This window comes from Arachis stenosperma, chromosome 10, assembly GCF_014773155.1.
Source record: "Arachis stenosperma cultivar V10309 chromosome 10, arast.V10309.gnm1.PFL2, whole genome shotgun sequence".
NCBI lineage: Eukaryota > Viridiplantae > Streptophyta > Magnoliopsida > Fabales > Fabaceae > Arachis > Arachis stenosperma.
In genome coordinates this window covers 68,314,114-68,338,959 of record NC_080386.1, presented here as the reverse complement: position 1 = coordinate 68,338,959, position 24,846 = coordinate 68,314,114, and the positions used below count along the sequence as shown (strand labels likewise).

The 24,846-nt window shown below is 39.9% G+C and overlaps 2 non-coding genes across 2 annotated transcripts; one reads left to right on the top strand and one right to left on the bottom strand.

Moving 5' to 3' along the window:
- Positions 1-6,779: 6,779 nt before the first annotated feature.
- Positions 6,780-6,888, top strand: LOC130959747 (small nucleolar RNA R71). The gene has a single exon (XR_009078814.1). It is a non-coding gene; the product is annotated as a small nucleolar RNA R71 (small nucleolar RNA).
- Positions 6,889-23,029: 16,141 nt separating this feature from the next.
- LOC130958668 (small nucleolar RNA R71) lies at positions 23,030-23,137 on the bottom strand. Its single transcript, XR_009077778.1, has one exon. It is a non-coding gene; the product is annotated as a small nucleolar RNA R71 (small nucleolar RNA).
- Positions 23,138-24,846: the final 1,709 nt, after the last annotated feature.

Here is a 24,846-nt window from a genome sequence, read left to right as displayed (position 1 = left end):
TATTCATGCACTATATGTAAAACCATATGCATTGATACGTTTGTATATACTTTTGAAAAAAAAATGAAAAATGTGAAAAAAAATGATAAAGAAAAAAAAAATATATATATATATATATAGAAAAAAAAAAGAAAGAAAAAGAAATAAAAAGGGAACAAAAATACCCCAAAGTAAAGTTCAATAAAAATCAATGCATATGGAATGTGAATTAAAAGTAATGCATGAGTATGTGGTTAAAGTGGGAATCAGGGGTAGCTAGGTTGTGTATTAGAATTGTATAGGTTGATATATGTGTTTGGTGAGAGCTTAGGTTAATCAAAGATTCAAATTCCAAGCTCACTTGACCATATGCATCCTCACCTTTACCCTAGCCCCATTACAACCTATGAATAAGTCCTCATGATGAATGTATGCATGCATTGAATAATTGTTGATTGTTAGATAAAAAACAAATCTTGGAAAGTGGTGCACGAAATTGTGATCAATACTTTTCACAGCTCAAATAATCCCCGGTAATGAATCCAAAAACTTGGTGCTCAATACCATGGCATAAACACAACTTCGCACAACTAACCAGCAAGTGCACTGGGTCGTCCAAGTAATACCTTACGTGAGTAAGGGTCGATCCCACGGAGATTGTTGGTATGAAGCAAGCTATGGTCACCTTGTAAATCTCAGTCAGGCAGACTCAAATGGGTATAGTGATAAACGAATAAAGCATAAAGATAAAGATAGGGATACTTATGTATATCATTGGTGAGAGCTTCAGATAAGCGTATGAAGATGCCTTCCCTTCCGTCTCTCTGCTTTCCTACAGTCTTCATCCAATCCTTCTTACTCCTTTCCATGGCAAGCTCATGTAGGGTTTCACCGTTGTCAATGGCTACCTCCCATCCTCTCAGTGAAAATGTTCCTATGCTCTGTCACAGCATATGGCTAATCAGCTGTCGGTTCTCGGTCAGGCCGGAATAAAATCCATCGATCCTTTTGCGTCTGTCACTAACGCCCCGCCTGCTAGGAGTTTGAAGCACGTCACAGTCATTCAATCATTGAATCCTACTCAGAATACCACAGACAAGGTTAGACCTTCCGGATTCTCTTGAATGCCGCCATCAGTTCTCGCCTATACCACGAAGACTCTGATCTCACGGAATGGCTGGCTCGTTTGTCAGGCGAGCACTCGGTTGTCAGGCGATCAACCATGCATCGTGTATCAGGAATCCAAGAGATAAACACTAGAGCCTCATATGCTTGTAGAACAAGAATGGTTGTCAGTCACCTTGTTCATAGGTGAGAATGATGATGAGTGTCACGGATCATCACATTCATCAAGTTGAAGAACAAGTGATATCTTGGACAAAGAACAAGCGGAATTGAATAGAAGAACAATAGTAATTGCATTAATACTCGAGGTACAGCAGAGCTCCACACCTTAATCTATGGTGTGTAGAAACTCCACCGTTGAAAATACATAAGAACAGGGTCTAGGCATGGCCGTGAGGCCAGCCTCCCAAATGATCTAAGATAGCATGAAACTCAAAGATAGCTACCCAGATGAAAATACAATAGTAAAAGGTCCTACTTATAGAAAACTAGTAGCCTAAGGTGTACAAAGATGAGTAAATGTCATAGAAATCCACTTCCGGGCCCACTTGGTGTGTGCTTGGGCTGAGCAATGAAGCATTTTCGTGTAGAGACTCTTCTTGGAGTTAAACGCCAGCTTTTATGCCAGTTTGGGCGTTTAACTCCCATTTAGATGCCAGTTCCGGCGTTTAACGCTGGAATTTCTGTAGGTGACTTTGAACGCCGGTTTGGGCCATCAAATCTTGGGCAAAGTATGGAAAGCCCAGGATGTCTACTTTCCAACGCCGTTGAGAGCGCGCCAATTGGGCTTCTGTAGCTCCAGAAAATCCACTTCGAGTGCAGGGAGGTCAGAATCCAACAGCATCTGCACTCCTTTTGAGTCTCTGGATCAGATTTTTGCTCAGATCCCTCAATTTCAGCCAGAAAATACCTGAAATCACAGAAAAACACACAAACTCATAGTAAAGTCCAGAAAAAGTGAATTTTAACTAAAAACTAATAAAAATATACTAAAAACTAACTAAAAGATACTAAAAACATACTAAAAACAATGCCAAAAAGCGTACAAATTATCCGCTCATCACAACACCAAACTTAAATTGTTGCTTGTCCCCAAGCAACTGAAGATCAAATAAGATAAAAAAGAAGAGAATATGCAATGAACTCCAAAAACATCTATGAAGATCAGTATTAATTAGATGAGCGGGGCTTTTAGCTTTTTGCCTCTGAATAGTTTTGGCATCTCACTCTATCCTTTGGAACTCAGAATGATTGGCTTCTTTAGGAACTCAGAATCCAGATAGTGTTATTGATTCTCCTAGTTAAGTATGATGATTCTTGAACACAGCTACTTATTGAGTCTTGGCTGTGGCCCAAAGCACTCTGTCTTCCAGTATTACCACCGGATACATACATGCCACAGACACATAATTGGGTGAACCTTTTCAGATTGTGACTCAGCTTTGCTAAAGTCCCCAATTAGAGGTGTCCAGGGTTCTTAAGCACACTCTTATTGCCTTGGATCACAACTTTATTTCTTTCTTTTTCTTTCTTTTTTTTTTCTTTTCGGTTTTTTTTTTCGCTTGCTTCCCCATTTTTTTTTGTATTCACTGCTTTTTCTTGCTTCAAGAATCATTTTTATGATTTTTCAGATCCTCAGTAACATGTCTCCTTTTTCATCATTCTTTCAAGAGCCAACATCCATGAACCACAAATTCAAAAGACATATGCACTGTTCAAGCATACATTCAGAGAACAAAAGTGTTGCCACCACATCAAAATAATTAAACTGTTATAAAATTCAAAATTCATGCAATCCTTTTCTTTTTCAATTAAGAACAATTCTTAAGAAAGGTGATGGATTCATAGGACATTCATAACTTTAAGGCATAGACACTAAGACACTAATGATCACAAGACACAAGCATGGACAAACATAAAGCACTAAAATTTGAAAAACAGAAAATTAAAGAACAAGGAGATTAAAGAACGGGTCCACCTTAGTGATGGCGGCTTGTTCTTCCTCTTGAAGGTCTTATGGAGTGCTTGAGCTCCTCAATGTCTCTTCCTTGTCTTTGTTGCTCCTCTCTCATGATTCTTTGATCTTCTCTTATTTCATGGAGGAGAATGGAGTGTTCTTGGTGCTCCACCCTTAGTTGTCCCATGTTGGAACTCAATTCTCCTAGGGAGGTGTTCAGTTGCTCCCAATAGTCTTGTGGAGGAAAGTGCATCCCTTGAGGTATCTCAGGGATCTCATGATGAGAGGGGTCTCTTGTTTGCTCCATCCTTTTCTTGGTGATGGGCTTGTCCTCATCAATGGGGATATCTCCTTCTATGTCAACTCCTACTGAATAACAGAGGTGACAAATGAGATGAGGAAAGGCTAACCTTGCCAAGGTGGAAGACTTGTCTGCCACCTTGTAGAGTTCTTGGGCTATAACCTCATGAACTTCCACTTCTTCTCCAATCATGATGCTATGAATCATGATGGCCCGGTCTAGAGTAACTTCGGACCGGTTGCTAGTGGAAATGATTGAGCGTTGGATGAACGCCAACCATCCTCTAGCCACGGGTTTGAGGTCATGCCTTCTCAATTGAACCGGCTTCCCTCTTGAATCTCTCTTCCATTGTGCGCCCTCTTCACATATGACTGTGAGGACTTGGTCCAAACTTTGATTAAAGTTGACCCTTCTAGTGTAAGGATGTTCATCTCCTTGCATCATGGGCAAGTTGAATGCTAACCTTACATTTTCCGGACTAAAATCCAAGTATTTCCCCCGAACCATTGTAAGATAATTCTTTGGATCCGGGTTCACACTTTGATCATAGTTCTTGGTGATCCATGCATTGGCATAGAACTCTTGAACCATCAAGATTCCGACTTGTTGAATGGGGTTGGTAAGCACTTCCCAACCTCTTCTTCGGATCTCATGTCGGATCTCCGGATATTCACCCTTTTTGAGTGAAAAGGGGACCTCGGGGATCACCTTCTTCAAGGCCACAACTTCATAGAAGTGGTCTTAATGCACCCTTGAGATGAATCTATCCATCTCCCATGACTCGGAGGTGGAAGCTTTTGCCTTCCCTTTCCTCTTTCTAGAGGTTTCTCCGGCCTTGGATGCCATAAATGGTTATGGAAAAACGAAAAAGCAACGCTTTTACCACACCAAACTTAAAAGGTTTGCTCGTCCTCGAGCAAAAGAAGAAAGAAGAGAGTAGAAGAAGAAGAAATGAGTAGGAAGTGAGTGGCTTATGTATTCGGCCAAGGAGGGGGAGAAGTGGTGTTTAGGTTGTGTGAAAATGAAAGGGTTAAGAAGGGTTTATATAGGAGAGGGGGGAGATGGGGTTCGGCCATTATGGGTGGGTTTGGGAGGGAAAGTGGTTTGAATTTGAAGGGTGTGGTTGGTGGGGTTTTATGAAGGATGGATGTGAGTGGTGAAGAGAAAGATGGGATTTGATAGGTGAGGGGTTTTTGGGGAAGAGGTATTGAGGTGATTGGTGAATGGGTGAAGAAGAGAGAGAGAGTGGTGGGGTTGGTGGGGGTCCTGTGGGGTCCACAGATCCTGTGGTGTCAAGGAAAAGTCATCCCTGCACCAAATGGCATTCAAAATCACGTTTTGAGCCATTTCTGGCGTTAAACGCCGGGCTGGTGCCCATTCCTGGCGTTTAACGCCAGGTTCTTACCCTTTTCTGGCGTTTAACGCCAGTCTGGTGCCCCTTTCTGGCGTTAAACGCCCAGAATGGTGCCAGACTGGGCGTTAAACGCCCAACTGCTAGCCTCACTGGCGTTTAAACGCCAGTGAATTCTTCCTCCAGGGTGTGCTGTTTTTCTTCCTGTTTTTCATTCTGTTTTTGCTTTTTCAATGGATTTTGTGACTTCTTATGATCATCAACCTACAAAAAAAACATAAAATAACAAAAGAAAATATATAAAATATAATCATTGGGTTGCCTCCCAACAAGCGCTTCTTTAATGTCAGTAGCTTGACAGAGGGCTCTCATGGAGCCTCACAGATACTCAGAGCAATGTTGGAACCTCCCAACACCAAACTTAGAGTTTGAATGTGGGGGTTCAACACCAAACTTAGAGTTTGGTTGTGGCCTCCCAACACCAAACTTAGAGTTTGACTGTGGGGGCTCTGTTTGTCTCTGATTTGAGAGAAGCTCTTCATGCTTCCTCTCCATGGTGACAGAGGGATATCCTTGAGCCTTAAACACAAAGGATTCTTCATTCACTTGAATGATCAGTTCACCTCTATCAACATCAATCACAGCCTTTGCTGTGGCTAGGAAGGGTCTGCCAAGGATGATGGATTCATCCATGCACTTCCCAGTCTCTAGGACTATGAAATCAGTAGGGATGTAATGGTCTTCAACTTTTACCAAAACATTCGCTACAAGTCCATGAGCTTGTTTTCTTGAGTTGTCTGCCTTCTCTAGTGAGATTCTTGCAGCTTGCACCTCAAAGATCCCTAGCTTCTCCATTACAGAGAGAGGCATGAGGTTCACACTTGACCCTAAGTCACACAGGGCCTTCTTGAAAGTCATGGTGCCTATGGTACAAGGTATGGAAAACTTCCCAGGATCTTGTCTCTTTTGAGGTAATTTCTGCCTAGACAAGTCATCCAGTTCTTTGGTGAGCAAAGGAGGTTCATTCTCCCAAGTCTCATTTCCAAATAACTTGTCATCTAGTTTCATGATTGCTCCAAGGTATTTAGCAACTTGCTCTTCAGTGACATACTCATCCTCTTCAGAGGAAGAATACTCATCAGAGCTCATGAATGGCAGAAGTAGGTCTAATGGAATCTCTATGGTCTCATTTTGAGCCTCAGATTCCCATGGTTCCTCATTGGGGAACTCAGTGGAGGTCAGTGCACGCCCATTGAGGTCTTCCTCAGTGGCGTTCACTTCCTCTCTTCCCTCTCTAGATTCGGCCATGGTTATGGCTTTGCACTCTCCTTTTGGATTTTCTTCTGTATTGCTTGGGAGAGTACTAGGAGGGAGTTCAGTAATTTTCTTGCTCAGCTGTCCCACTTGTGCTTCCAAATTCCTAATGGAAGACCTTGTTTCAGTCATGAAACTTTGAGTGGTTTTGATTAGATCAGAGACCATGGTTGCTAAGTCAGAGGGGTTCTGCTTAGAATTCTCTGTCTGTTGCTGAGAAGATGATGGAAAAGGCTTGCCATTGCTAAACCTGTTTCTTCCACCATTGTTGTTATTGAAACCTTGTTGAGGTTTCTCTTGATTCTTCCATGAGAAATTTGGGTAATTTCTCCATGAAGAATTATAGGTGTTTCCATAGGGTTCTCCTAGGTAATTCACCTCTTCTATTGAAGGATTCTCAGGATCATAAGCTTCTTCCTCAGATGAAGCATCCTTAGTACTGCTTGGTGCATTTTGCATTCCAGACAGACTTTGAGAAATCAAATTGACTTGTTGAGTCAATATCTTATTCTGAGCCAAAATGGCATTCAGAGTATCAATCTCAAGAACTCCTTTCTTCTGACTTGTCCCATTGTTTACAGGATTTCTTTCAGAAGTGTACATGAATTGGTTATTTGCAACCATTTCAATGAGCTCTTGGGCTTCTGTAGGCGTCTTCTTCAGGTGAAGAGATCCTCCAGCAGAGCTATCCAAAGACATCTTGGATAGTTCAGAGAGACCATCATAGAAAATACCTATGATGCTCCATTCAGAAAGCATGTCTGAGGGACACTTTCTGATTAATTGTTTGTATCTTTCCCAAGCTTCATAGAGGGATTCACCATCCTTCTGTCTGAAGGTTTGGACTTCCACTCTGAGCTTACTCAATTTTTGAGGTGGAAAGAACTTTGCCAAGAAGGCATTGACTAGCTTTTCCCAAGAGTCCAGGCTTTCTTTATAGCTCTGTCTCTTACAGCAAAAGGGAATAGCATCAGTCTGTAGACCTCAGGGTCAACCCCATTAGTCTTGACTGTGTCACAGATTTGCAAGAACTCAGCTAAAAACTGATGAGGATCTTCCAGTGGAAGTCCATGGAACTTGCAATTCTGTTGCATTAGAGAAACTAACTGAGGCTTAAGCTCAAAGTTGTTTGCTCCAATGGCAGGGATAGAGATGCTTCTCCCATAGAAGTCGGGAGTAGGTGCAGTAAAGTCACCCAGCACCTTCCTTGTATTGTTGGCATTGTTGTTGTTTTCGGCTGCCATAGGTTCTTCTTCTTTGAAGAATTCGGTCAGGTCCTCAACAGAGAGTTGTGCCTTGGCTTCTCTTAGCTTTCACTTCAAGGTCCTTTCAGGTTCAGGGTCAGCTTCAACAAGAATGCCTTTGTCTCTGCTCCTGCTCATATGAAAGAGAAGAGAACAAGAAGATGTGGAATCCTCTATGTCACAGTATAGAGATTCCTTGAGGTGTCAGAGGAAAAGAAAAATAGAAGGAAGAGGTAGAAGAATTCGAACTTAATCAGATGGAGTTCGAATTGTGCATTAAGAAGGAGTAGTACTCCATAAATAGAAGGATGTGAGAAGAGGGGAAGAGAATTTTCGAAAATTAATTAAAAAGATGTCAAAAACATTTTGAAAAATTGATTGATAATTTTCGAAAATTCAAAGTGGAAAAGAAATCAAGTGATTTTTGAAAAAGATTTTGAAATTAGAAATTAAAAAGATTTGATTGAAAACTTATTTTGAAAAGATGTGATTAAAAAGATATGATTGAAAAGATATGATTTTGAAAAACATTTTAAAAAAATTTGATTTTGAAAAACTTTGAAAACTTGAAAAAAAAAAATTGATTTGAAAAACAAAATCTTCCCCCTAGTGCCATCCCGGCGTTAAACGCCCAGAATGGTATCCATTCTGGCGTTTAACGCCCAAAATGCTACCTTTTTGGGCGTTAAACGCCCAACCAGGTACCCTGGCTGGCGTTTAAACGCCAGTCTGTCCTTCTTCACTGGGCGTTTTGAACGCCCAGCTTTTTCTGTGTAATTCCTCTGCTGCATGTTTTGAATCTTCAATTCCCTGTACTATTGACTTGAAAATAGAACCAAGATCAAATAAACAAGGCATGCAAGACACCAAACTTAAGATTAGACACTAGACTCAAACAAGAAACATAAAATCTTTTTGGTTTTTATGATTTTAAAATTTTTTGTGCTTTTTTTTTTTCGAAAATTATTTGAAAAAGAAAATAAAGGTTTCAGAATTCTCAATTTGAATTTCCAGGAATCATTGCAATGCTAGTCTAAGACTCCGGTCCAGGAATTAGACATGGCTTCACAGCCAGCCAAGCTTCCAAAGAAAGCTTCGGTCCAAAACACTAGACATGGCCAATGGCCAGCCAAGCCTTAGCAGATCATTGCTCCAATAGCAAGATTGATAGAGATCAACAAGCTATTGTGATGATTAGTTGAAACCTCGGTCCAATGAAATTAGACATGGCTTCTCAGCCAGCCAGATTTCAACAGATCATCATGAAACACTAGAATTCATTCTTAAGAACTCTGAAGAAAAATACCTAATCTAAGCAACAAGATGAACCGTCAGTTGTCCATACACAAAAACACAATCCCCGGCAACGGCGCCAAAAATTTGGTGCACGAAATTGTGATCAATACTTTTCACAGCTCAAATAATCCCCGGTAATGAATCCAAAAACTTGGTGCTCAATACCATGGCATAAACACAACTTCGCACAACTAACCAGCAAGTGCACTGGGTCGTCCAAGTAATACCTTACGTGAGTAAGGGTCGATCCCACGGAGATTGTTGGTATGAAGCAAGCTATGGTCACCTTGTAAATCTCAGTCAGGCAGACTCAAATGGGTATAGTGATAAACGAATAAAGCATAAAGATAAAGATAGGGATACTTATGTATATCATTGGTGAGAGCTTCAGATAAGCGTATGAAGATGCCTTCCCTTCCGTCTCTCTGCTTTCCTACAGTCTTCATCCAATCCTTCTTACTCCTTTCCATGGCAAGCTCATGTAGGGTTTCACCGTTGTCAATGGCTACCTCCCATCCTCTCAGTGAAAATGTTCCTATGCTCTGTCACAGCATATGGCTAATCAGCTGTCGGTTCTCGGTCAGGCCGGAATAAAATCCATCGATCCTTTTGCGTCTGTCACTAACGCCCCGCCTGCTAGGAGTTTGAAGCACGTCACAGTCATTCAATCATTGAATCCTACTCAGAATACCACAGACAAGGTTAGACCTTCCGGATTCTCTTGAATGCCGCCATCAGTTCTCGCCTATACCACGAAGACTCTGATCTCACGGAATGGCTGGCTCGTTTGTCAGGCGAGCACTCGGTTGTCAGGCGATCAACCATGCATCGTGTATCAGGAATCCAAGAGATAAACACTAGAGCCTCATATGCTTGTAGAACAAGAATGGTTGTCAGTCACCTTGTTCATAGGTGAGAATGATGATGAGTGTCACGGATCATCACATTCATCAAGTTGAAGAACAAGTGATATCTTGGACAAAGAACAAGCGGAATTGAATAGAAGAACAATAGTAATTGCATTAATACTCGAGGTACAGCAGAGCTCCACACCTTAATCTATGGTGTGTAGAAACTCCACCGTTGAAAATACATAAGAACAGGGTCTAGGCATGGCCGTGAGGCCAGCCTCCCAAATGATCTAAGATAGCATGAAACTCAAAGATAGCTACCCAGATGAAAATACAATAGTAAAAGGTCCTACTTATAGAAAACTAGTAGCCTAAGGTGTACAAAGATGAGTAAATGTCATAGAAATCCACTTCCGGGCCCACTTGGTGTGTGCTTGGGCTGAGCAATGAAGCATTTTCGTGTAGAGACTCTTCTTGGAGTTAAACGCCAGCTTTTATGCCAGTTTGGGCGTTTAACTCCCATTTAGATGCCAGTTCCGGCGTTTAACGCTGGAATTTCTGTAGGTGACTTTGATCGCCGGTTTGGGCCATCAAATCTTGAGCAAAGTACGGACTATCATATATTGCTGGAAAGCCCAGGATGTCTACTTTCCAACGCCGTTAAGAGCGCGCCAATTGGGCCTCTGTAGCTCCAGAAAATCCACTTCGAGTGTAGGGAGGTCAGAATCCAACAGCATCTGCAGTCCTTTTGAGTCTCTGGATCAGATTTTTGCTCAGATCCCTCAATTTCAGCCAGAAAATACCTGAAATCACAGAAAAACACACAAACTCATAGTAAAGTCCAGAAAAGTGAATTTTAACTAAAAACTAATAAAATTATACTAAAAACTAACTAAAAGATACTAAAAACATACTAAAAACAATGCCAAAAAGCGTACAAATTATCCGCTCATCAGAAAGCATGATTAGAAGAGAATTAAGTGAATCGACCCTATACACTAGAGCGACTAGAGCGGATACACTTCTGGTGAGGGTTCGATGCCCAATTCCTTGTTCCCGGCTTTCATGAGCGTTCTTCTTGCAAGTCTATTTGAACTTCATTTTGATATTTGAATTGGTAGAGTTTGTGAGTCGTCATATGACCTTTACCCAACTTGTTCATACATGCTCTTGGAGATTGATTTGCTTTTGACCAAGTAGATATAGTCATTTTACATTTAGTTGTATTCATATAGATAGGTGCATATAGTTTCTTTGCATTGAATAAATGTTCATATCCCTTTTCTTGTCCTTCTTTATTCTTAGCATGAGGACATGCTTGGTTTAAGTGTGGGGAAATTTGATAAACCTCGATTTTGTGGTTTATCTTGTGCTTATTTTGGGGAATTTTATCAACTTTTCTCACATTTATTCAATGAAATAGCATGGTTTTGCAACTCTCCCTTGATTTGTGCTTAAATGTGAAAACATACTTTTTAGGCCCTAAAATAGCAAACTTCAATTCACTTTAATTCCATTCGATGCCTTGATATGTTTGTTTATTGATTTCAGGTTCATAAGGCAAGTATTGAATGGAAGAAGTGAGGAGAAAATCATGCAAGTGGGAGGACTCATGAAGAAATGAAGGAACCGTAAAGCTGTCAAGCCTAACCTCTTCGCACTCAAACAACCATAACTTGAGCTACAGAGGTCTAAATGAAGCGGTTTTAGTTGCGTTGGAAAGCTAACATCTGGGGCTTCGAAATAATATAAAATATGCCATATGTTGCTTCACGTATAGGGGCGCACACGTACCATGTATGCGTGCGCGCCGATGGAGCACGTGGATCACTTTAGTGAAATCGTGGCCAGTGAATTTGCAGCTCATTTTGAGCCCAATCCAACTCATTTCTGATGCTATTGAACCCAAGGATTGAAGGGAGAATGAACCAGGTAGCCATAGTTTACTTTTCATAATGTTTTAAGGAGAATTCTAGAGAGAGGCTCTTTCCTCTCTCTAGATTTTAGGATAGTTTTAGTTAATTCTTCTTGGATCCAAGTTATAATTCTTGTTTTGATTTAGTTCTTCCTTTTAATTTCTTGTTATTACATATCTATTCTTCTAGTTTTACTTGTCAATTCCTTTATTTTGCCATTTTTTATGTTTATGAACAATTGTTGGATCTTAAATTTCTTTAATGCAATTTTATGTTTCCATGTTCTTTTATGTTAATCTTGCTTACTACTATTGATTTCTTGCAATTGATAGTTATGGGTTTCATTTAATTCTTGCATTTTGTTATGTTTACTTTTCTTGCACACTAGGTGTTTGATAAAATGTTTCCTCTAGTTTTTTGAGTAGTTCTCTTTACTCTTGGCCTAGGTGGAGTAATTAGTGACGCTTGAGTTATCTAATTCCTTTGATTGATTGATAATTAGAAGTTGCTAATTGATTTGGATACCACTAACACTAGTCTTTTCCTTGGGATTTGGCTAGAACTTGTGGAATCAAGTTGATTCATCCACTTGACTTTCCTCCATGGTTAGAGGTTGACTAAGTGGTAGCAATGGACAATTTGTGATCACAATTAAGGAGGATAACTAGGATAGGACTTCTAGTTCTCATATCTAGCCAAGAGCTTTGTTAGTTGTTAGTTTATTTTCATTACTATTTACATTCCATTTCTCTAATCCCAAAAACCCCAAAAGTATACTTCATAGCCAATAATTGAGCACTTCATTGCAATTCCTTGTGAGACGACCCGGAGTCTAAATACTTCGGTTAATTTTTATTGGGGTTTGTACATTTGACAACTCAATATTTTTTATGTGAAAATTATATGTTGGTTTGGAGCTATGCTTACAACGAAGTAATTTTTTTTATAAGAAGAAAATCTAGACCATCGAGCAAAATCTCATTCATCAGCCACCTTCAGTCAACACCAAAAATATACTTCATAGCCAATAATTGAGCACTTCATTGCAATTCCTTGTGAGACGACCCGGAGTCTAAATACTTCGGTTAATTTTTATTGGGGTTTGTACATGTGATAACTCAATATTTTTTATGTGAGAATTATTTGTTGGTTTGGAGCTATGCTTACAACGAAGTAATTATTTCTATAAGAAGAAAATCTAGACCATCGAGCAAAATCTCATTCATCAGCCACCTTCGGTCAACACCAGATCCTCAGAGGCAGCCCTCGTATCATCAGCAGGCCGGGAAGTTGGAGTGGAGGGAGAGCTACCAGAAAGAGTCCCTTGTGACAATTGAGCCTTCAACCAGGCTAGAGTCGTCAAGCCCCCAGCCATCTCAACTGCGAGAAAGATCAAAAGAGGAAAAAAGCATAAGTATCCAACTCATAAACCACAAAAAAAAAAATAGATCACATACCAACATACGCCCAACAAGCAACCGGGTTACCCATCACATCCCTAGGATTAAGAGGACGCTCCCCAGTCAAAAACTCCTGCGTCGCCCGAGTAAGAACGGATGGCCCCGCACCAAAATTCCAGTATGTAAGGAACCGCTGCTCACCCTCCAACGTCAACCAGAACTGATGATGCCCCTGATGAGCGGATATTTTATACACTTTTTGGGGGTAATTTCATGTAGATTTTAGTATGTTTTAATTAGTTTTTAATAGAATTTTATTAGTTTTTAAGTAAAAATCAAATTTCTGGACTTTACTATGAGTTTGTGTATTTTTCTTTGATTTCAGGTATTTTCTGGCTGAAATTGAGGGAGCTGAGCAAAAATCTGATTTAGGCTGAAAAAAGGACTGCTGATGCTGTTGGATTCTGACCTCCCTACACTCGGAATATATTTTTTTGAGCTACAAGAGTCCAATTGGCGCGCTCTCAATTGGGTTGGAAAGTAGACATCCAGGGCTTTCCAGAAATATATAATAGTCCATAGTTTGGCGAAGATAGATGACGTAAACTGGTGTTCAACGCCAGTTTCATGTTGCAGTCTAGCGTCCAGCGCCAGAAACAGGTTACAAGTTGGAGTTCAACGCTAAAAACACGTTACAACCTGGCGTTCAACTCCAGAAATAGCCCAGGCACGTGAGAAGCTTTAGTCTCAGCCCTAGCACACACCAAGTGGGCCCCAAAAGTGGATTTCTGCACCAATTATCTTAGTTTACTCATTCTCTGTAAACCTAGGTTACTAGTTTAGTATTTAAACAACTTTTAGATATTTATTTTGTATCTCATGACATTTTTCAGATCTGAATTTTATACTCTTTGATGGCATGAGTCTCTAAACTCCATTGTTGGGGGTGAGGAGCTCTGCAGTGTCTCGATGAATTAATGCAATTATTTCTGTTTCCCATTCAAACATGCTTGTTCCTATCTAAGATGTTCATTCGCGCTTCAATATGAAGAAGGTGATGATCCGTGACACTCATCACCTTCCTCAATCCATGAACGTGTGCCTGACAACCACCTCCGTTCTACATCAGATTGAATGAGTATCTCTTAGATTTCCTAATCAGAATCTTCGTGGTATAAGCTAGAATTGATGGCGGCATTCATGAGAATCTGGAAAGTCTAAACCTTGTCTGTGGTATTCCGAGTAGGATTCAAGGATTGAATGGCTGTGATGAGCTTCAAACTCGCGAGTGTTGGGCGTAGTGACAGGCGCAAAAGGATCAATGGATCTTATTTCGACATGATCGAGAACCAACAAATGATTAGTCGTGCTGTGATAGAGCATTTGGACCGTTTTCACTGAGAGGATGGGAAGTAGCCATTGACAACGGTGACACCCTACATACAGCTTGCCATGGAAGGGACTTTGCACTTTTGAAAGTGAGGAAGCATTATGTTAAAGGAATTCAGCAGACAAAGCATCTCCAAAACTCCAACATATTCTCCATTATTGCACAATAAGTATTTATTTTATGCCCTTTTTACTTAATACGAAACTAAAGAACCCTATTGGTATCCTGACTAAGAATAATAAAATAGCCATAGCTTGCTTCAAGCCAACAATCTCCGTGGGATTCGACCCTTACTCACGTAAGGTATTACTTGGACGACCCAGTCCACTTACTGGTTAGTTGTGCAAAGCTGTGTTAAATAGTCCATTAATATTGGCATACACAATTTCGTGCACCAAGTTTTTGGCGCCGTTGCCGGGGATTGTTCGAGTTTGAACAACTAAAGGTTTATTTTGTTGCTTAGATTAGGAATAATTTATTTTTGTTGCTATAGAGTCATTAAATTCTGAGTCCTTTATTCCCTTTTCAAAAATTTTTCAAAAATATTATTTTTCTTTATCAAATTTTAATTTTTTTCGTGAGTTTAGTGTCTTGTTCTAAGTTTGGTGTCAATTGCATATCTTGTATTTTCCTTTAAATTTTCGAATTAGTGTTCTTTCTTTTTCCTTGATCTTCAAATTGTTCTTGTCAATTTTTCTTGTCAATTTTTCTTGTTTGATCTTTGGTTTGTCTTGTTCTGTGTCTTTTCTTGTTTTTCTTGTGCTTTTTCAAAACATTAGTTTTCAAAAAATTTATTCTTATCTATAAAAATAATACATCTTTAAAACACGTTACATTTATAGCTCAGTTGGCTAGAGCGTTGGCTTATGTTCTTGGCAATTGGGTATCTTCTTTTTAAAATCTTTTTCAAAAATAATTTTTCTTTGATTGAATCTTGTGCCAAACTTTAAGTTTGGTGTTTTGTTGTTAATCTTTTTATAATTTCGAAAATTTTATTGAAGCTTTCTAAAAATTTTAAGTTTGGTGTTCTTTCTTTTGTTTTTGGTGTTCTTGTGAATCTTCAAAGTGTTCTCGAGTCTTTCTTGTGTTTTGATCTTAAAATTTTTAAGTTTGGTGTTCCTTGGTGTTTTCCCTCCAAAATTTTCGAAAACAAGGAGCATTAGATTTAAAAATTTTAAATCTTGTATCTTTTATGTGTTTTTCTCTTTCATTATAAAATTCAAAATTCAAAAAAAATATCTTTTCTAACTATTTTTAAGCTACTTTTTCGAAATTTTTTTTTTTAAAATTTCAGATTTCAATTTCAAAATTTTTCAAATCTTATCCTTTTAAGATTTAAAAAAAAAAATTTTATCTTTTTCAAAACAAATCTATATCTTTTCCTTCTTAAAATCTTTTCAACTCATAAATATCTTTTTCAAATCTTCATAATATCTTTTTCAAAACAAATTTATCTTTTTCAAATATCTTTTATATCTTTTCAATTTTCAATTACATTTTCTTCCTATCATATTTATCTTTTACAAGTCATCTCTTCTATCTTGTCTTTTCTCAAAATTTTCGAAAATATCCTAACCAATTTCTCTCTCCTCATCTTTTTCGAAAATCTTCATAAAATATTTTCAATTTTTATTTTATTTTTATTTTTATTTTTATTTTTATTTTTATTTTTATTTTCATTTCATTTTTTATTTTATTTCATTTTATTTTATATTATTTTATTTTATTATTCCGAAAATAAATTTTTATATTTAATAAAATAAATAATATCAACATCCATATCATCTCCCTTGCTCCATCATGGAACTAAGTGGAAATGAACATTCTAGAAGGACTCTGGGGTCATATGCTAACCCCACTACTGCTTCATATGGGAGTAGTATCTGTATACCCTCCATCGGAGTCAGTAGTTTTGAGTTGAATCCTCAGCTCATCATCATGGTGCAGCAAAGTTGCCAGTATTCCGGTCTTCCACATGAAGAACCTACAGAGTTTCTGGCACAATTTTTACAAATTGCTGACACAGTACATGATAAGGAAGTAGATCAGGATGTCTACAGATTATTACTGTTTTTATTTGCTGTAAAGGACCAAGCTAAGAGGTGGTTAAATAACCAACCTAAGGACAGCATAAAGACATGGAAACAGCTGTTAGAAAAATTCCTGAATCACTATTTTCCTCCAAAACGGATGACATAGCTAAGGCTAAGCATCCAAGGCTTCAAACAAGGAGATAATGAATCCCTTTATGATGCCTGGGAGAGATACAGAGAGATGCTAAGAAAATGCCCCTCTGAAATGTTTTCAGAGTGGGTGCAGTTAGACATCTTCTACTATGGGCTTACAGAAAGAGCTCAGATTTCTCTAGACCACTCAGCTGGTGGATCTATACACATGAGAAAGATAATAGAAGAAGCTCAAGAGCTTATTGATACAGTTGCCAGAAATCAGCATCTGTACCTAAGTAGTGAATCTTCCATCAACGAAGAGGCTAAAACTGTAACTGCTGAACTCAGTCCTGTAGATCAAGCTGCTGAATTCAATCAGCAATTAGATTTTCTAACAAAATAGTTAGCCGAATTCAAGGAGATACTACAAGAAACAAGAATGGCTAATATGAATATGGAAGCACAGTTGAAGCAAATAGAACAGCAGTTATCAAAACAAATAACAGAAGAATGCCAAGCAGTTTAATTAAGAAGTGGAAAAACATTAAATACCTCACTTCAAGGTAGCAAGAAGCCAAGAAATGAGCAAACACCCAAAATCCATCTGAGGACAGTCAGAGCCCAGAGAGGAATAACTCTGGCGCTCAAACGCCAGAAAATGGGTGGAAAGCTGGCGCTGAACGCCCAGACCATGCTCAGTCATGGCGTTCAACGCCAGAAACAAGCAATGAATCGGCATTGAACGCCCAAAGGAAGCACAGTTCTGGCGTTCAAACGCCAGAAACAGGCAAGGAGCTGGCGTTTAACGCCACTCCAGCTTCCACCCCTGGCATTCAAACACTAGTGGGAGATCAGACATATACAAGTGCTGATAGCAACCCTCTAAAAAGGCTTCTCAACCCACATCTGTAGGCAATAAACCTACAGCAACTAAGGTTGAGGAATATAAAGCCAAAATGCCTTATCCTCAGAAACTCCGCCAAGCGGAACAGGATAAGCAATTTGCCCGCTTTGCAGACTATCTCAGGTCTCTTGAAATAAAGATTCCGTTTGCAGAGGCACTTGAGCAAATACCCTCTTATGCTAAGTTCATTAAAGAGATCTTAAGTCATAAGAAGGATTGGAGGGAAACTGAGAAAGTTTACCTCACTGAAAAATGCAGTGCAGTCATTCTGAAAAGCTTACCTGAGAAGTTTAAAAATCTGAGAAGCTTTATGATACCATGCACATTAGAAGGTACTTGTACCAAGCAAGCTCTATGTGATCTTGGGGCAAGTATTAATCTAATACCTGCAGCTAATATCAAAAAGCTTGGGTTGACTGATGAAGTTAAACCAACCCGGATATGTCTCCAACTTGCTGATGGCTCCATTAAATACCCATCAGACATGATTGAAGACATGATTGTCAAGGTTGGGCCATTTGCCTTTCCCACTGACTTTGTGGTGCTGGAAATGGAGGAGCACAAGAGTGCAACTCTCATTCTGGGAAGACCTTTCCTAGCAACTGGCCGAACCCTCATTGATGTTCAAAAAGGGGAAGTAACCCTGAGAGTCAATGGGGATGAGTTCAAGTTGAATGTTGTCAAAGCCATGCAGCATCCAGACACCCAAAATGACTGCATGAGCGTTGATATTATTGACTCTCTGGTAAAAGAGGTTAATATGGCTGAGAGTCTCGAATCAGAGCTAGAGGATATCTTTAAAGATGTTCAGCCTGATCTGGAGAAACTAAAGAGAATAATAGAACCTCTGAAAATCCCTCAGGAAGAGAAAAAACCTCCCAAACCCGAGCTCAAACCATTACCACCATCCTTGAAATATGCATTTCTGGGAGAAGGTGATACCTTTCCTGTAATCATAAGCTCTACCTTAGAGCCACAGGAAGAGGAAGCACGAATTCAGGTGCTAAGGACACACAAGACATCTCTTGGGTGGTCCATCAGTGATTTTAAGGGCATTAGCCCAGCCAGATGCATGCACAAGATCCTATTGGAGGGTGACGCTAAGCCAGTGGTTCAACCACAAAGGCGGCTGAATCCAGCCATGAAGGAGGTGGTGCAGAAAGAGGTCACTAAATTACTAGAGGCTGGGATTATTTATCCTATTTCTGATAGCCCCTGGGTAAGCCATGTCCAAGTCGTCCCTAAGAAAGGTGGCATGACAGTGGTCCATAATGAAAAAAATGAACTGGTTCCTACAAGAACAGTTACAGGGTGGCGTATGTGTATTGATTACAGAAGGCTCAATACAGCCACCAGAAAGGATCACTTTCCTTTACCATTCATAGACCAGATGCTAGAAAGACTGGCAGGTCATGAATACTACTGCTTCCTAGATGGATACTCAGGTTATAATCAAATTGCAGTAGATCCCCAGGATCAAGAGAAAACAGCATTCACATGTCGATCCAGAGTATTTGCATACAGAAGGATGCCATTTGGTCTATGCAATGCACCTGCAACCTTTCAAAGGTGCATGCTCTCTATTTTCTCTGATGGGTGTTGCTTCTGCAAGAGTTTGATATAGAAATAAGAGACAGAAAAGGGACAGAAAAGGGACAGAGAACCAAGTAGCAGATCACCTGTCCTGAATAGAACCAGTAGAAGGGACGTCCCTCCCTCTTACTGAGATCTCTAAAACCTTTTCGGATGAGCAACTCTTTACCACCCAGGAAGTGCCATGGTTTGCAGATATTACAAACTACAAGGCAGTGAGATTCATACCCAAAGAGTACAGTAGGCAACAAACAAAGAAATTGATCACGGATGCAAAGAACTACCTTTGGGATGAACCATATCTCTTCAAGAGATGCGCAGACAGAGTAATCCGTAGATGTGTGCCTAAAGAAGAAGCACAGAGGATCCTCTGGCACTGCCATGGATCACAGTATGGAGGACATTTTGGAAGTGAGCGAACAGCCACAAGAGTTCTCCAATGTGGCTTCTACTGGCCTACTCTCTATAAGGATTCCTGAGTGTTTGTACTTAATTGTGACAGTTGCCAAAGATCTGGCAATCTGCTTCACAGTTATGCCATACCTCAACAAGGGATCTTAGAGATTGAGTTATTTGATGTATGGGGTATTGACTTCATGGGGCCTTTCCTACTATCATACTCAAACACTTATATTCTGGTGGCAGTGGATTACGTATCTAATGAGCGGATAATTTATACGCTTTTTGGCATTGTTTTTAGTATGTTTTTAGTATGATCCAGTTAGTTTTTAGTATATTTTTATTAGTTTTTAGTTAAAATTCACTTTTCTGGACTTTACTATGAGTTTGTGTGTTTTTCTGTGATTTCAGGTATTTTCTGGCTGAAATTGAGGGACCTGAGCAAAAATTTGATCCAGAGACTGAAAAGGACTGCAGATGCTGTTGGATTCTGACCTCCCTTCACTCGAAGTAGATTTTCTGGAGCTACAGAAACCCAATTGGCGCGCTCTCAACGGCGTTGGAAAGTAGACATCCTGGGCTTTCCAGCAATATATGATAGTCCATACTTTGCCCAAGATTTGATGGCCCAAACCGGCGTTCAAAGTCACCTTCAGAATTCCCAGCGTTAAACGCCGGAACTGGCACCAAAGTGGGAGTTAAACGCCCAAACTGGCACAAAAGCTGGCGTTTAACTCCAAGAAGAGTCTCTACACGAAAATGCTTCAATGCTCAGCCCAAGCACACACCAAGTGGGCCCGGAAGTGGATTTTTATGTCATTTACTCATCTTTGTAAACCTTAGGCTACCAGTTTCCTATAAAAGGGACCCTTTACTATTGTATTAGACATCTTGAGATCTTTGAATCTTTTGATCACTGGGAGGCTGGCCTCACGGCCATGCCTAGACCTTGTTCTTATGTATTTTCAACGGTGGAGTTTCTACACACCATAGATTAAGGTGTGGAGCTCTGCTGTACCTCGAGTATTAATGCAATTACTATTGTTCTTCTATTCAATTCCGCTTGTTCTTGTTCCAAGATATCACTTGTTCTTCAACTTGATGAATGTGATGATCCGTGACACTCATCATCATTCTCACCTATGAACGTGTGACTGACAACCACCTCCGTTCTACCTTAGATTGGGTGAATATCTCTTGGATTCCTGATACACGATGCATGGTTGATCGCCTGACAACTGAGCGCTCGCCTGACAAACGAGCCAGCCATTCCGTGAGATCAGAGTCTTCGTGGTATAGGCAAAAACTGATGGCGGCATTCAAGAGAATCCGGAAGGTCTAACCTTGTCTGTGGTATTCTGAGTAGGATTCAATGATTGAATGACTGTGACGTGCTTCAAACTCCTGAGGGCGGGGCGTTAGTGACAGACGCAAAAGAATCACTGGATTCTATTCCGGCCCGATCGAGAACCGACAGCTGGATAGCCGTGCCGTGACAGGGTGCGTTGAACATTTCCACTGAGAGGATGGGAGGTAGCCACTGACAACGGTGAAACCCTTGCATAAGCTTGCCATGGAAAGGAGTAAGAAGGATTGGATGAAGACAGTAGGAAAGCAGAGAGACGGAAGGGACCAAGCATCTTCATACGCTTATCTGAAATTCCCACCATTGAATTACATAAGTATCTCTATCTTTATCTTTATGTTTTATTCATCATCTATACCCATTTGAGTCTGCCTGACTAAGATTTACAAGGTGACCATAGCTTGCTTCATACCAACAATCTCCATGGGATCGACCCTTACTCGCGTAAGGTTTATTACTTTGACGACCCAGTGCACTTGCTGGTTAGTTGTGCGAAGTTGTAGTGATCACAATTTCGTCCACCAAGTTTTTGGCGCCGTTGCCGGGGATTGTTTCGTGTATGGACAACTGACGGTTCATCTTGTTGCTTAGATTAGGTATTTTTTTTCAGAGTTCTTAAGAATGAGTTCTAGAGTTTCATGATGATCTGTTGAAGTCTGGCTGGCTGTGAAGCCATGTCTAATCTTATTGGACCGAGGTTTCAACTGATCATCACAAGAGCTTGTTGATTTCTATCAATCTTGCTATTGGAGCAATGATCTGCTAAGGCTTGGCTGGCATTTGCCATGTCTAGTGTTTTGGACCGAAGCTTTCTTTGAAAGCTTGGCTGGCTGTGAAGCCATGTCTAATTCCTGGACCAGAGTCTTAGACTAGCATTGCAATGATTCCTGGAATCCAAATTAAGAATTCTGAAACCTTTATTTTCTATAATTTTCGAAAAAGCACAAAAAAATTACAAAATCATAAAAAAACCAAAAAAGATTTTATGTTTCTTGTTGAGTCTAGTGTCTCATTTTAAGTTTGGTGTCTTGCATGCATTGTTTAATTGATCTTGGTTCTATTTTCAAGTCGATAGTACGGGGAACTGAAGATTCAGAACATGCAGCAGAGAAATTACACAGAAAAAGCTAGGCGTTCAAAACGCCCAGTGAAGAAGGACAGACTGGCGTTTAAACGCTAGCCAGGGTGCCTGGTTGGGCGTTTAACGCCCAAAAAGGTAGTGCATTGGGCGTTAAACGCCAGAATGTGCACCATTCTGGGCGTTTAACGCCAGGATGGCACAAGAGGGAAGATTCTGTTTTTAATTCAGATTTTTTTCAAGTTTTCAAAGTTTTTCAAAATCAAATCTTTTTCAAAATCAATTTCTTTCCTTTTTCAAAGATACTTACTAACAATTAATGATTTGATTCAACATTTCAAGTATGTTGCCTTTTCTGTTGAGAAAGGTTTAATGTTTGAATCATATCTTTTCTTGTTAGCCAAGTCATTAATTTTTAAAATCAAATCTTTTTAAAATTATTTTCAAATCAAATCTTTTCAATCATATCTTTTTAAAAGCATAACTTTTCAATCAAATCTTTTTAATCACATCTTTTTCAAAATAGTTTTCAATCATATCTTTTTAAATTCTAATTTCAAAATCTTTTTCAAGAATTACTTGATTTCTTCTCCATTCTTAGTTTTCGAAAATCAATTCAAGTTTGTCAAAATGTTTTTAAAATCTTTTACCTAATTTTCGAAAATTTCTTCCCCTCTTCTCACATCCTTCTATTTATGGAGTAACACTCCTCTTCAATGCACAATTCGAACTCTATCTCACTAAGTTCGAATTCTCTACTTCTTCCTTCTATTTTTCTTTTCTTCTGACACCTCAAGGAATCTCTATACTGTGACATAGAGGATTCCATATTTTCTTGTTCTCTTCTCTTTCATATGAGCAGGAACAAAGACAAAAGCATTCTTGTTGAAGCTGACCCTGAACCTGAAAGGACCTTGAAGCGAAAGCTGAGAGAAGCTAAGGCACAATTCTCTGTAGAGGACCTAACCGAATTCTTCAAAGAAGAAGAACCCATGGCAGCCGAGAACAACAACAATGCCAACAATGCAAGGAAGGTGCTGGGTGACTTTACTGCACCTACTCCCGACTTCTATGGGAGAAGCATCTCTATCCCTGCCATTGGAGCAAACAACTTTGAGCTTAAGCCTCAATTGGTTTCTCTAATGCAACAGAATTGCAAGTTCCATGGACTTCCATTGGAAGATCCTCATCAGTTCTTAGCTGAGTTCTTGCAAATCTGTGACACTGTCAAGACTAATGGGGTTGACCCTGAGGTCTACAGACTTATGCTATTCCCTTTTGCTGTAAGAGACAGAGCTAGAATATGGTTGGACTTACAACCTAAAGACAGCCTGAACTCTTGGGAAAAGCTAGTCAATGCCTTCTTGGCAAAGTTCTTTCCACCTCAAAAATTGAGTAAGCTTAGAGTGGAAGTCCAAACCTTCAGACAGAAGGAAGGAGAATCCCTCTATGAAGCTTGGGAAAGATACAAACAATTGATCAGAAAATGTCCTTCTGACATGCTTTCTGAATGGAGCATCATAGGTATTTTCTATGATGGTCTCTCTGAACTATCCAAGATGTCTTTGGATAGCTCTGCTGGAGGATCTCTTCATCTGAAGAAGACGCCTACAGAAGCTCAAGAGCTAATTGAAATGGTTGCAAATAACCAATTCATGTACACTTCTGAAAGGAATCCTGTGAACAATGGGACTAATCAGAAGAAAGGAGTTCTTGAGATTGATACTCTGAATGCCATATTGGCTCAGAATAAAATATTGACTCAGCAAGTCAATTTGATTTCTCAAAGTCTGTCTGGAATGCAAAATGCACCTGGCAGTACTAAGGATGCTTCATCTGAAGAAGAAGCTTATGATCTTGAGAACCCTTCAATGGAAGAGGTGAATTACATGGGAGAACCCTATGGAAACACCTATAATTCTTCATGGAGAAATCATCCAAATTTCTCATGGAAGGATCAAGAGAGACCTCAACAAGGTTTCAATAACAATAATGGTGGAAGAAACAGGTTTAGCAATGGCAAGCCTTTTCCATCATCTTCTCAGCAACAGACAGAGAATTCTAAGCAGAACCACTCTGACTTAGCAACCATGGTCTCTGATCTAATCAAAACCACTCAAAGTTTTATGACTGAAACAAGGTCCTCCATTAGGAATTTAGAGGCACAAGTGGGACAGCTGAGCAAGAAAATTACTGAACTCCCTCCTAGTACTCTTCCAAGCAATACAGAAGAAAATCCAAAAGGAGAGTGCAAGGCCATCAACATGGCCGAATTTGGAGAGGAAGGAGAGGAAGTGAACACCACTGAGGAAGACCTCAATGGGCGTGCACTAGCCTCCACTGGGTTCCCCAATGAGGAACCATGGGAATCTGAGGCTCAAAATGAGACCATAGAGATTCCATTGGACCTACTTCTGCCATTCATGAGCTCTGATGAGTATTCTTCCTCAGAAGAGGATGAGTATGTCACTGAAGAGCAAGTTGCTAAATACCTTGGAGCAATCATGAAGCTAAATGACAAGTTATTTGGAAATGAGACTTGGGAGAACAAACCTCCTTTGCTCACCAAAGAACTGGATGACTTGTCTAGGCAGAAATTACCTCAAAAGAGACAAGATCCTGGGAAGTTTTCAATACCTTGTACCATAGGCACCATGACCTTCAAGAAGGCTCTGTGTGACTTAGGGTCAAGTGTAAACCTCATGCCTCTCTCTGTAATGGAGAAGCTAGGGATCTTTGAGGTGCAAGCTGCAAGAATCTCACTGGAGATGGCAGACAATTCAAGAAAACAAGCTTATGGACTTGTAGAGGACGTTTTGGTGAAAATTGAAGACCATTACATCCCTGCTGATTTCATAGTCCTAGAGACTGGGAAGTGCATGGATGAATCCATCATCCTTGGCAGACCCTTCCTAGCCACAGCAAAGGCTGTGATTGATGTTGATAGAGGTGAACTGATCATTCAAGTGAATGAAGAATCCTTTGTGTTTAAGGCTCAAGGATATCCCTCTGTCACCATGGAGAGGAAGCATGAAGAGCTTCTCTCAAATCAGAGTCAAACAGAGCCCCCACAGTCAAACTCTAAGTTTGGTGTTGGGAGGCCACAACCAAACTCTAAGTTTGGTGTTGAACCCCCACATTCAAACTCTAAGTTTGGTGTTGGGAGGTTCCAACATTGCTCTGAGAAAATGTGAGGCTCCATGAGAGCCTACTG